We start from the raw sequence: 13,637 nt of genomic DNA, 5'->3' as shown, positions 1-13,637 counted from the left end.
TCAGATGCTTCTGACTCCATAAGAGGAGGTGGCGGGCGAGTTGCGACATACAGCGCGAGCGTAGACCACCTTGATGGTTGATGTACGCTACTGTGGTGGTACTGTCTGATCGGACTAGTACGTGTAGACCCCTGAGCAACGCCCGGAAGCGGTGCAGGGCAAGGCGTACTGCCAGCAACTCGAGGCAATAGACATGCCATACTGCTCAACACTACATGCGAGAATCACTGTGCTTCAGGAGCAACCTTGCTCAACACCTAAGTGTGAAGAAATTCACTGAACTTCAGGAGCATTTCTGCTCAACACCTGGGTGTGATAAATCTCACAGAATTTTTCAGGAGCATTTCTGCTCAACATGAGAGTGTGACAGCATGTCCATTGCGCAAGGCGCCCCAGCCCGTGGAGGCATCTGTTGAGACAACAACATGCCCGGAAGCTCGTTCTAGGGGCACTCGGGCCCGTAGAAAACTGAGGTTCAACCACGGAGTGAGTACTGACGGCAGGTCGGAGTAACTGGTGCTCGGAGGGTGCCGTGTTGCCGTGCCCACCTCGGGACTCGGTCGCGAAGCCAAAGCTGAAGCGGTCTCATATGAAGCAATCTGAGCGGCGTACCGCGGCTGCAGATGCCATATGCCCCAGGAGCCTCTGAAAAAAAACTTCAGTGGAACCGCACTCTTGCACTTGATAGTCTCAGGCAAGTCAGCAATGGCTGAGTGGAGAAGGCGACCAAGTCCATACCGAGAAAAGAGCTCCTCTGCACGGGGCAAAGTTTACTCCTTTACCAGTTGACCCGAAGGCCCAGACGAGCTTGGTGCCGGAGCACTGGGTCCCTGTATTCGCAAACCTGGTCTCAGGAGTGAGCTTAAGACAGCCAGTCACCGAGATAGTTCAGGATGCGAACCCCGTGTTCCCATGGAGGAACAAGGGCTGCCTCAACAACCTTTGTGAAGGGGCGAGGAGACAGGGCTAGCCCGAATGGGAGAACGGCGTACTGATATGCGCTTGCCCTGACAGCAAACCGTAGGTATGGCCTGAGTCGAAGGAGAACGGAGACATAAAAGTAGGGGCGTCCTTCAGGTCGATCACTGCAAACCAATCCTGTGGCCGCACACATCCAGAAATGCGTTTGGCCAGGAGCATCTTGAACGGCAGTCTGTGAAAGGAGCGGTTCAGATGCGTAGGTCCAGGATTGGCCGTAACCCACCAGACTTCTCCGGGACAATGAGGTAGGGGCTGTAAACCCGGACCTCATTTCGGCTGGAGGAACAGTCTCAATCGCACCCATCGCCAGTAGGGTAGCAACCTCCGCACCATGATAGGGGCATAGCCACCGACCAAAGTGGAGCAGACTCCCCTGAAGCGGGGAGGAGACCGTGCGAACTGAATCGCAAGCCGAGCCGACGGTTCGCGCGACCCAGTGGAACAGAAGGGGAGCTCTAGGCAGGCTCCCAACTGTGCCAGCGGCGTCAAGAACCACAGACGTCCCCCCGGTGGTGCAGCGAAGCGGAATGACCGGCCCAGACGTGGACGGCATAGAGGCCTGGTGTGGGGGCAAGGTCATAACCGCACCCTGACAGAGGAGGCCAGGGAAGGACCAGCGTTCCACGGGGGCCTGCGACAGAGGGGGACAGGGGCGAAGCGGTCCGTGGACGGCACGCCGTGTCAACCGCCTCTGGGACAGAGGGGGACGAGGAGAGCACGGCTTGTGGGCGGCGCTCTGTGTCGTCTGAGAACTCTATATGCTCAGAGACGAGAGAGTCAGTTCTTTCTGAATAAGGATTCTTCGCCAGCCCTCCACCGGGGAAAGGAGTGGCCCTGCTACCAACTTCTGGAAAGAACTGAGTCTCATCTCTGAGCAGCCCATCTCAAAAGTGCCGCTTAACCCGGCGTTTAGCGGGGGGCGGGGCTGGAGAGGGCTGTGGCATCCCCCCTCCGGTCTTCCAGAGCCAGGCCCGGGTGAACGGGCGGGGTTGGAACCATAGGAGGGCGCCTTCGGCGGTGGGCAGACTGAGGGATCTGAGCGGACGGCGGGGCCGTCGGGCAGAATAACCTCAATCTGCTCATGGGCGGTTGAAAACTGTTGGGCAGAAGCACTCAACCGCACCGCCGAAGAGGCCGACCTGGGAGATGGGGGTGTCGAGCAGACGGGTCCGCCCGACATCGTGCACATCAGACCGGTCAGCCCCAGAATGGTGAACATCACCTGACTCCGAGAGCGTACGGCCACTTTCGTCGCTCGGAGAGCAAGGTCAGTGGCGGCGCGCAGCTCACTGAAGAGCCTCGGGTCAGTCCCGCCCTCCTGCATGTCCATGAGCATCTGGGTCAGGTAGACCAGCAGAACGGTCATGGGATGCAGTGAGGCGGCTGCCTGTCCTGTGGCACTATAGGATTTCGCCACATATTAGTGTAGACGAAAAGAACTACAGGCTTTGGACGGGTGCTTAGGATTGCGCCGGGAAGCACTCTGAGGACACAGTAGCATGGCAACAGAGTGTTCAACCGGGGGGACCCCAGTGTACCCATGGGCAGCGGCCCCTGAGGGGAGGAAAGGCGGATGAGACCAACGAGCGGACCCGTGATCTCATCATGCACGTCCGGTAGGAAAGATATTGGGGTTTGCCGTGGACGCGGGTCGGCGGCCTCACCCAAAAATCAATCGTCCCGGGAAAGCATGGCCGTCATCTCCGGATCAGACTCAGGCACAGCCGTATGCACACCAGAAGGTGGCAGCTGTGACGAGTCGTCATTTCCAGAAGAATCAAGCCCACCTAGTGATGCTGCTACAGACACAGCATCATCCTCTGTAGCTTCAAATGAAAACACACGGGCCACCCGAGGGTAGACTCGTGGAATCATCAGTTCGCTAGCGGGCTACGTCATTAAAGAGGGGGGCTGGGGTCGCGGACACAGAGTCAGCGCCTTGTTCCAGACCAACACCCTCAGGTCACCCTGGCCACCAGCCGAAGATCGGGGGGTGGATGAGGGGACTCTCACTCTTGCGAGTTCACCGAGTCTCTACCTATATATGACACGATGATCACGTTCCCAGAGAGAACATGAGTCATCCACGAGCGCTGTTCAAGCATGATCAAAGCCCAAACACACTAGACAGCGCTCGTGCCCATCAGAGTCCGATACCAGTCCGCTGCAACCAGAAATGCACGGGCGAGCTGTCTTTAAAAAGACGTGCCGCGTGCAAGCTCTTTTAAGAGAGCAGAAAAAAACTCTGTGATGTTGAAGCACACAGGGAGACACACACACACTGGCAGATCACTGCACAGATCAGCAGGCACTGTGAGCTCGCTGCAGATCGCCGTCACACCAACATCGGAGAGAGAAGTCAGAGATGACTGTGGAGTGAAGAAATATTCTTGGCTCCGAAGCGAAAAACATATCTGCATGTTGCCGGCGTCCTCCTTTTATACCCACGAGGTAAGGCGGAGATACGCTATGCAAATTCCGCAGACCCATGGCATTTCTTTGCCATTGGCTCGTTTTGTAATACTCAAAATTCGATAGGTGTTCTAACGAAACCCCTTCGTCGTCATCCGACGTAACTCGGAGTGACAACGAAAGGGAACTATATATATCGTTGGAAAGCTCTAAGACTCCTAAATAGATATTTTAGCGCTGTTTTTTTCTTACAAATTATGTATGAACAGTAATATATGAATTCATGACAAAGAGTGCGCATCAAAAAATCGACGTCATTACAGGAGTTTTCTGACCTTTGTCACAAAAAGTCGACGCACACACTTTTAATAATTGAAACTTTGGTTTTTAATGCTAAAAGTTCATAATAAATCATCATCTAGTATTTGTCAATAAAAAAAATATAAAATAATATTTTAAAAAGTAAAGTAAAAAGTCCTCTAAACAGTATAATATATATATATATATATATATATATATATATATTATTATATCACATATTTTAAAAGTTATCATAAATTAGGTATCATTTGAAAGCTTACGAACTCAGAATTCATCCCGTGAAAACCATTTTGAAATTGGACTTTGCGTTACCATAGAAACTGTATTTTTTTTTATTAGGCCCCTCCCCTTTTGGGCATCATCTTTCATAATTTATTATCAAAACCTTTTGTAATCTTGACAAAACACATATTGTCAGAAAGGTCTGAGTCTCAAGGTTCCATAGGGACAGAAGTGATATTTGGATAGAAATTTATTAATTTGTTATGCCAGAATGCATACAATTAAATTCAATTGGAATTCAATGGTATCTGGTGGCTATTTTTGGTATTACGCCTAAACAAAATCTCATGGGAACTTCAATTTTTGTGATATCAACTTTAAATTTCGAACTTGGTTAGATATAAAGCTTTCATTTTATAGTAATTTTATAGTAAAAAAATATATTTTTGAAAATATTTATTTTATATTAAAAAAATAATAAAGTATATTTGATTTACAGTAAATTTAAATTTCCATAACTTTTTCATACTTTGATTTTTTAAGTGCTTTCACTTCAGTAATAATCTGCTGATTGTTTTCTTTAAAACAAGACCAAACTTAGGTCTATATTCCAAAGCATTCTTGAATTACAACCATTTAAGTTTGTATAGTGCATTTTAATGTCAATTATCAAAAAGGGGGGGGTGACACTTAAGGGGTTTTAAATTTGCTTTGATGTCAGGCGCTCTGGCTAACATGAGTGGCTGGTGTCTCTATTTTCACGTTTCGTGTAATAGAATCGCCAATAACTAGAGCACTTACAACAGGATTCTCAGTGGGTGTTTCACTGAGAAGGCAGAACCTATTTAATGTTGTTATCGGAACGGAAGAGCTGTGTTTTTTTCTCGCCAGAGCTTCGAGCCACCATGGACTTCACACCAAAGTCTCCAGCCATAATGGACATCACGCCAGAGTCTTCAGCCATCATGGACGCCATGTTAGTAGGGATGGCCCGATACCAATACTAGCATCGGGGATCGGGTCGATACTGTCCTCACATACTCGTACTCGTAATAATTCGCCGATACCACGCCCCGACACCACGTACATTTTGCGAAACGAAACTGGCCGCCGCAAATGCTTTGTCGAGGTGAACTGAGGCATAGGGACGTGCACTCCCAACGCAATAGAGTGCGCCAACTGCGGCCCGGCACTAGATCTGATGGCCGAGTGCGAGCGCGGGCGGTAAAGCACTCACTCCGTGTGTGCGGGTTGCGGGAGAGTAAAACGATTCGCGGGACTCCCGCAAACTAGAAATATCTATGAATAAAATATATTAAAACTAATAGATTTTTATTTATCTGTTGCAGAAAAGCAAGAATAACAACTAAAACAAAATATAAACGATTTACAGGCCAGAGTTTCTATTCATAACATGTTTGCAGCGTTGAGCGATGTAGCCAATCACACTCATATGTGTTGATTTCTGGAATGCAATGGCCAATCAGAAGCATTTAAGATAGACTCCCCTCACCGCTCAAAACTTTTTTGTTCAGTGCTGAATTCTGTATGCTGGAAAATCCTCTAAGTATAACAGTGTGTGGATATTATGAAATATCAATTGTGCAGTCAGCTTCATTGATAATAACAGAGATGTGTGAGATCGCTATGAACTGTCAGCTTTTTAGGAATTAGGCAAATAAGGGAGCGCACTTTGCGCACATTCAGTCATTCCAGACCATGCACGCAGTAGCCTGCTTGCTTTTTTGTTAAATTAAGAGTGGTTTGTGTGTTAATACATTTATTATTTTACTCATTATTATTTATTTTTACATTTGTTAAAACAAGCGGAGAAGAAAATAAAAACAGTCTTCTAACCTGTGTTCTAAAATAGTCTTCTGTCTTCTTTTCTGGGAGCCTATAGTTACTTTTGCGGTAGAAATATCGGTATCGGTACTCGGTATCGGCAAGTACACAAATGTAAATACTCGTACTCGTATCAGTTTGAAAAAAATGGTATCGGGCCATCCCTACATGTTAGTGTTTCCAGTTGTCATGAACCTGACATCTGAACCTATCAAGGCGTTTCCAAGGCATTTGAGACTGGTTTCCAGTAGTGATCGACCGATGTATCGGTTTACCGATATTTTTCCCGATATTTAAGCATTTTCACATAATCGGGTATCGGTTTTGTAATATCGGATTCGCCGATAAACGGCGCCATGTTGTGGCTGTTTTGAGAATTCCGCCATTGCAGCCCGCGTCTGAGGAGATCAGTCAACAACAACTGTGTGCACAGGTAAAATATATGTTCGACTTGCTTTGCTTTAATTATTCAACTTTATTTAACATAACAGAAATGCAGAAATGAGATTTGAGACATAAATGCCTGATATAGTTTATTTATGCAGCTTGGTTCTAACAAATTGAGACGAACTCATGGAGTCACGTAGCGTAATCCGTCATGTCCTGCCCCAATAAAGACGTAACTTTACATGAATTAAATAAAACAGACATGAATGAGTGCATGTTGAAAATAAAAGCGCTGAATTTAATTCTCTATCTTTTGTATTTGCTCACCATTAGTCTCGAAAAAAAAGTTCGTTCATATTGCTGAGCACTCACTGGAATGATGATCAGGAATGCTCGAGCACGGCCACAATTAATATTACCCAGGGAATTATTCCTCACTCTTAGTTTAAACCTATTTAACGGCACATAAACCTTCTAAAACTGTTTAAAATGAATTACATTTCTGCAAAGGTGATATGACTCCCGTCAATTATTTTCTCCATATTAAAACATTAGACTTTTAACATTTATTTTGCCTATTGTTAACATTGTTGCTGCTCATGCTTATAAATTATATGTATAATTTAGATATAAATTATATAATGTAATAATATAAATGTTTTTATTGTAATTTGATTGATTTACCATTTATGAAAACAAACGAAGCAGGCTTACAGGGCAGAATGCTGAAAGACTCTGTTTTCTACACTACAACTAGTTCTGCTTAACTGGGAGTATTAAGTTACACTATAAAATAGCAATGCAAAAATAAAATTCAGGTAATTTTGATTCCTAAAGTTTTTTTTGTTTTGTATGCAAGGAGGGAGTGATTGTTATAAAAAAAAATGGTTTGTTCAGTTGATTTGTGTTGTAATAATTGTGTCAAAAACAGAAGTATAACAGTAAATAAACATCGGGTCTGCATATCGGTTATCGGGCGCATACACATGCAAATAATCGGTGTCGGTTATAAAAAATCAATATTGGTCGATCACTAGTTTCCAGTTTGGTGGACACACCGCTAACGTCGGTCTGAGCAGCTGGCATGTCGACGGGGATATCAAGTCTGGGGGTCTCAGAGGTGGTCCCACTGTCAATTGCACTCCCCGTTATGGCGATGGCCATTTTGTGTGTCTGGGCCACATATGCTTCAATTTCTCCCAAGGCGGCGGCACCAGTTCTAGTTGTGCCTGAGACAGCGGTGTCCGCACATGAACTCTTTGTTCCAACCACGGAGATCGTCCCTAAGTTTCCTGTCTGCCTCGACACGATCAGAGAGGTTGTTCTTGAACTGCCTGTCTGCCCCAACACGACCGCAGAGGTACTTCCTGAACCGCCTGTCTGCTTTGACTTGATCACAGAGGTTGTTCATGAACTTCCTTTCTGCCCTGAGATGACCACAGAGGTCAACCTGGAACACCCTGCCGGTCCAGTTAGGACCATGGAGGACACCCTTGAGCTCACTTGACATGGCCCCTGAGGCCAACCCTAATCAGGGTTCCAGACTGCGACCAAATTGGTCGCATATGCGACCATTTTTTGAGAATGTGCGAGTTAAAATGTTATGTGGTCGCATTTGTGCGAGTGGACGCTTGAGCAACAGAACGCCGTTGTATCAGCTGCTGCAGTCCGTAACTTATGTTCAAAATGAACGAGTAGGCTACATCATGAATCCATTTTCCAAACCGTGTTTTTGACTTATTCTGAATCACTACGGTACGCCTATAATAAGTGTTTATATTCGGACTATTTTATCCCGGGGTCGTCTCGGCTGCGGAGTAGCCCAGTGCCTACGTGACTCGCCATAGACATTAACGGAGAGAAGTTCCGTCTACAATGTTCTTCCGCAAGACACGTGCAGTTTATTTATTGACGAACGTAGACGTCACGCGCATTGCACACTGATGGTGAAACTCGCCAATTACGAATTAAGGCATATAAAAATGATAAAAATGGTCTCACGAAACACAGAGCCCCTTCCTCCTACGTCTTTTCAGCGGTTATATTTTCCTCTGTCGAGCGATTACTCTCATGATCGCTCGACAAAGGAAAAGGAAATTATTATAAAATGCAGAAGGTAAGGAGTGTGAGATTTCTGCTTTTTGTTACAACTATAAACTTTGATAACAAAATATCTGTATCAGTTTATTATAATACTGTAATCTTTTAAAATGTAATGCATACATTTGAATGTTTAATGATTTTTAAAAGATAGAAAGATAATAGTCAGATAGATAGATAGATAGATAGATAGATAGACAGAATATGATTCAAATGTAAATAGATAGATTGTATATAATTCAAATGTAAAATGCTTAAAATTACAGATTAAAATTATTGTCCAACATCCATGAAAATCCTGAAATTTGGCAATGATAATTAATATATTACAGGTATTTCTGCTGCAACCCAGAAAGCCTTTGCTAGCCTTGGTCCATTAAAATCACTATTCATCAGCATGCATTGATTAATCCCATGGCATGTAAAAAAAAAAAAAAAAAAAGGTGTGACCAAATCATATGCTGGTGCGACCAACTGAGAAAGTTGGTATCACCAGTGCAACCAGTGGAAAAGGTAGTCTGGAGCCCTGCTAATCTCTCTGTGCTCTGTATTACAGTTTTGCCTGATCCACCATGGTGGTCTCCAGTTATGCCAGATCTGCCCTGGGGGTCTTCTGCTCCGCCGTGTTTATCATCAACTCTGCTGTGGTGGTCCTCAGCTACAAATTGGTGGTCCTCAGTGATGCCTTGGTTGTCTTAATCCTCCTTCAGCTCTGCTGTGGTTGTCACCAGTCCCATCAACTCTGCTGTGGTGGTCATCAGCCCTGCCTGCCCTGCTGTAGTCATCAGCCCTGCCTGCCCTTTTGTAGTCTTCTGCTCCTCCGTGGGGATCTTCAGTCCCGTCCACTCTGCTGTGGTGGTCTTCTGCTCCTCCAAGGGGGGTCTTCAGTCCCGTCCGCTCCGCTGTGGTGGTCCTCTGCTCCGCTGTGGGGATTCTTCAGTCTTATCCGCTCCGCTGTGGTGGTTTTCTGCTCCGCCGTGGGGATCTTCAGTCCTGTCCGCTCCGCTGTGGTGGTCCTCTGCTCAGCTGTGGGGATTCTTCAGTCTTATCCATTCCGCTGTGGTGGTTTTCTGCTCCACCGTGGGGATCTTCAGTCCTGTCCGCTCCGCTGTGGTGGCCCTCTGCTCAGCTGTGTGGATTCTTCAGTCTTATCCATTCCGCTGTGGTGGTTTTCTGCTCCACCATGGGGATCTTCAGTCCCGTCTGCTCCGCTGTGGTGGTTTTCTGCTCCTCCGCGGGTATCTTCAGTCCTATCCACTTTGTTGTGGTGGTTTTCTGCTCCTCCGTGGGGAACTTCAGACTTATCCTCTCCGCTATGGTGGTCTTCTGCTACTCCGTGGGGATCTTCAGTCCAGTCCGCTCCACTGTGGTGGTCTTCGGTTCCTCCATGGGGATCTTCAGCCTTATCCGCTCCGCTGTGGTGGTCTTCTGCTCCTTCGTGGGGAACTTCAGTCTTATCCACTCCGCTGTGGTGGTCTTTTGCTCCTCCGTGGGGATCTTCAGTCCCGTCCGCTTCACTGTGGTGGTCTTCTGCTCCTCCGTGGGGATTCTTCAGTCTTATCCGCTTCGCAGTGGTGGTCTTCTGCTCCTTCCCGGGGATCTTCAGTCTTATCCGCTCCGCTGTGGTGATCTTCTGCTCCTCCGTGGGGATCTTCAGTCCCATCCACTTCGTTGTGGTGGTCTTCTGCTCTACCGTGGGAATTCTTCAGTTATATCCGCTCCGCTGTGGTGGATTTCTGTGCCTCTGTGCGGATCTTCAGTCTTATCCACTCCGCTGTGGTGGTCTTCTGCTCCTCAATAAGGATCTTCAGTCCCGTCCACTCTGCTGTTGTGGTCTTCTGCTCCTCCGTGGGGATCTTCAGTCGTATCCGCTCCGCTGTGGTGGTCTTCTGCTCCTCCATAGGGATCTTTAGTCCCGTCTGCTCCGCTTCGGTGGTCTTCTGCCCTGCCGTGGGGATCTTCAGTCCCATCCGCTCCGCTGTGGTGGTCTTCTGCTCCTCCGTGGGGATCTTCAGTCCCATCCGCTCCGCTGTGGTGGTCTTCTGCACCTCCGTGGGGATCTTCAGTCCCATCCGCTCCGCTGTGGTGGTCTTCTGCTCCTCTGTGGGGATCTTCAGTCCCATCCGCTCCGCTGTGGTGGTCTTCTGCTCCTCCGCGGGTATCTTCAGTCCTATCCACTTTGTTGTGGTGGTTTTCTGCTCCTCCGTGGGGAACTTCAGACTTATCCTCTCCGCTATGGTGGTCTTCTGCTACTCCGTGGGGATCTTCAGTCCCGTCCGCTCCACTGTGGTGGTCTTCGGTTCCTCCATGGGGATCTTCAGCCTTATCCGCTCCGCTGTGGTGGTCTTCTGCTCCTTCGTGGGGAACTTCAGTCTTATCCACTCCGCTGTGGTGGTCTTTTGCTCCTCCGTGGGGATCTTCAGTCCCATCCGCTTCACTGTGGTGGTCTTCTGCTCCTCCGTGGGGATTCTTCAGTCTTATCCGCTTCGCAGTGGTGGTCTTCTGCTCCTTCCCGGGGATCTTCAGTCTTATCCGCTCCGCTGTGGTGATCTTCTGCTCCTCCGTGGGGATCTTCAGTCCCATCCACTTCGTTGTGGTGGTCTTCTGCTCTACCGTGGGAATTCTTCAGTTATATCCGCTCCGCTGTGGTGGTTTTCTGTGCCTCTGTGCGGATCTTCAGTCTTATCCACTCCGCTGTGGTGGTCTTCTGCTCCTCAATAAGGATCTTCAGTCCCGTCCACTCTGCTGTTGTGGTCTTCTGCTCCTCCGTGGGGATCTTCAGTCGTATCCGCTCCGCTGTGTTGGTCTTCTGCTCCTCCATAGGGATCTTTAGTCCCGTCCGCTCCGCTTCGGTGATCTTCTGCCCTGCCGTGGGGATCTTCAGTCCCATCCGCTCCGCTGTGGTGGTCTTCTGCTCCTCCGTGGGGATCTTCAGTCCCATCCGCTCCGCTGTGGTGGTCTTCTGCACCTCCGTGGGGATCTTCAGTCCCATCCGCTCCGCTGTGGTGGTCTTCTGCTCCTCCGTGGGGATCTTCAGTCCCATCCGCTCCGCTGTGGTGGTCTTCTGCTCCTCCGTGGGGATCTTCAGTCGTATCCGCTCCGCTGTGGTGGTCTTCTGCTCCTTCATAGGGATCTTCAGTCCCGTCCGCTCCGCTGTGGTGGTCTTCTGCCCCGCCGTGGGGATCTTCAGTCCCATCCGCTCTGCTGTGGTGGTCTTCTGCTCCTCCGTGGGGATCTTCATTCCAATCCGCTTCGCTGTGGTGGTGGTTATCTGCTCCTCTGAGGGGATCTTCCGTCCCATCCGCTCCTCTGTGGTGGTCTTCTGCTCCTCCGTGGGGATCTTCAGTCCCATCTGCTTCACTGTGATGGTCTTCCGTCCTCCGTGGGGATCTTCAGTCCCATCCGCTCCGCTGTGGTGGTCTTCTGCTCCGCGTGGGGATCATCAGTCCCATCTGATCTGTGGTGGTGGTCTTCTGCTCCTCTGTGGGGATCTTTGGTCCAATCCGCTTCGCTGTGGTGGTGGTTTTCTGCTCCTCCGTGGGGTTCTTCCGCCCCATCCGCTCCTCTGTGGTGGTCTTCTGCTCCTCCGTGGGGATCTTCAGTCCCATCTGCTTCACTGTGATGGTCTTCTGTCCTCCGTGGGGATCTTCAGTCCCATCCGCTCCGCTGTGGTGGTCTTCTGCTCCGTGTGGGGATCTTCAGTCCCATCCGCTCCGCTGTGGTGGTGTCTGTCATGATCACCATGTTCACTTCCTGTATTCAGTTCCTGCTTCCCTTGTTTTGTCTTGTTTGTTACCATAACCACCATCTTTAATTTCCATGACAACTAATCACCTGCACCTGTCCCTAGTCAGTCCCCTTGTTATCTTTTGCATAATTACCAGTGTGTTTCTCTGGTTGGTTGTCAGTCGTTGGTTTTTGCTGTAACATGTTCCTGTCCTGTGTTTCCTGGTTTACTCTGGCTACCCAATTTTTTTGTAATCTTGTGGATTATTAATATTAAACCAAACTGCACGTGGATCCTCTTCTCAGCCTCCCTCAACCGTCACATAGTGAATGACGTCCCGGGTCACTAAAGACCCGAAATATGCGTTTAAGGGTTAATGTAATTTTAATTGATTTGATGTGTGATGGCAAAGCTGAATTTTCAGCATCATTACTCCAGTCTTTAGTGTTACATAGGGGTGTAACAATATATTGTGTCATAATATCGCAATACAAAAATGCAACATTATGTATCGTGGATAGTGACAATACGTATTGTGGATGTGACAATATGTATTTGTGTATAGTTTATAGTAATATTACTGTGTGAGGGAAAAAAAACAAATTTTTGTTTCAGTACTACATTAAACTACTATATATAATGTTGAATATAATGTATTAGGCTATAATGCAATGGGGGGATATTTGTGTAAAAAGTGGCCTACATTATTTTAAAAATTTATATTTAAATATGAATATTTTTATGGTGTCACCATTGTCCTGTGCATTGGGTTACCAGCACCAAGTCCAAGCCATTTACACCCACAATGTAATATCAAATTTACCATTTTAATCAACAGAAATTTTTTTGTTAACCTTTTATCATATGTCGTGGAGTATCGCAATAATATCATATCGTGAGTTCAGTATAGTGATATGTATGGAATCGTGACATGGGGGTATCGTTAAACCCCTAGTGTTACATGATCCTTCAGAAATCATTCTAATAGTCTGATTTGAAAAATTTTGGATTATTAGCAATTTTGAAAACAGTTGCGCTGCTTAAAGGGTAACTAAACACTAAAACAACTTGTTTTAGTTAATTATCTGTAAGAATGGAGCTTCATAAATGCTGTTCATTGATTCGAGTACATTTTTTGACATTTGGGTATAAAGTGTTTTAATTTTCAAATATATGGTGTAAAAACGTCTGAGTGCTGCCCTCTTCAGGTTAAACGGAAAGCTCCTGCAGTAGGGGTAGGCCTACTCTCTGACGTCACTCTGTCACGCCCTTGGTGCGAACTCACCACGCCCTTGGCAGCCCCTGGTATAAAAGTATCTGGTTCCGTCAAAACTACTGTAGTGAGTCAGGAGTTGGAATTATGATTGTATTGAAAACGATCAGGATAGATATATAGTAGCATCTAGTTAGCATAGCAGTTATATAGTTATTTAGATTATTTCGTAATTTGCTGATTATTTTTTTCACATAGCAGCAAAATATAATGAACGTAATAGTAATAATAATCCTGGAAAATATTGCCAGTGGGTGGAGTCAGGCTTTGACCAAGGGGTTTAGTTACCCTTTAATGTTTTTGGGGAACATGATACATCAGGATTCTGATTAATAAAAAGTTCACAATAACAGCATTTATTTTAATTAG

General features: G+C 47.0%; 1 protein-coding gene across 1 annotated transcript in view; it reads right to left on the bottom strand.

Annotated features, from left to right (window-relative positions):
- The window catches only part of LOC143723235 (nucleoside hydrolase), a 337,001-nt gene that overhangs the window by 315,395 nt on the left and 7,969 nt on the right, over positions 1-13,637 (bottom strand). The window lies entirely within an intron of this gene.

This window comes from Siphateles boraxobius, unplaced genomic scaffold (assembly GCF_051911475.1).
Source record: "Siphateles boraxobius isolate OS27281-9 unplaced genomic scaffold, OSU_SipBor_1 7, whole genome shotgun sequence".
In the NCBI taxonomy this organism is placed as follows: Eukaryota; Metazoa; Chordata; class Actinopteri; order Cypriniformes; family Leuciscidae; genus Siphateles; species Siphateles boraxobius.
This window is presented reverse-complemented; position numbering and strand designations above follow the sequence as displayed.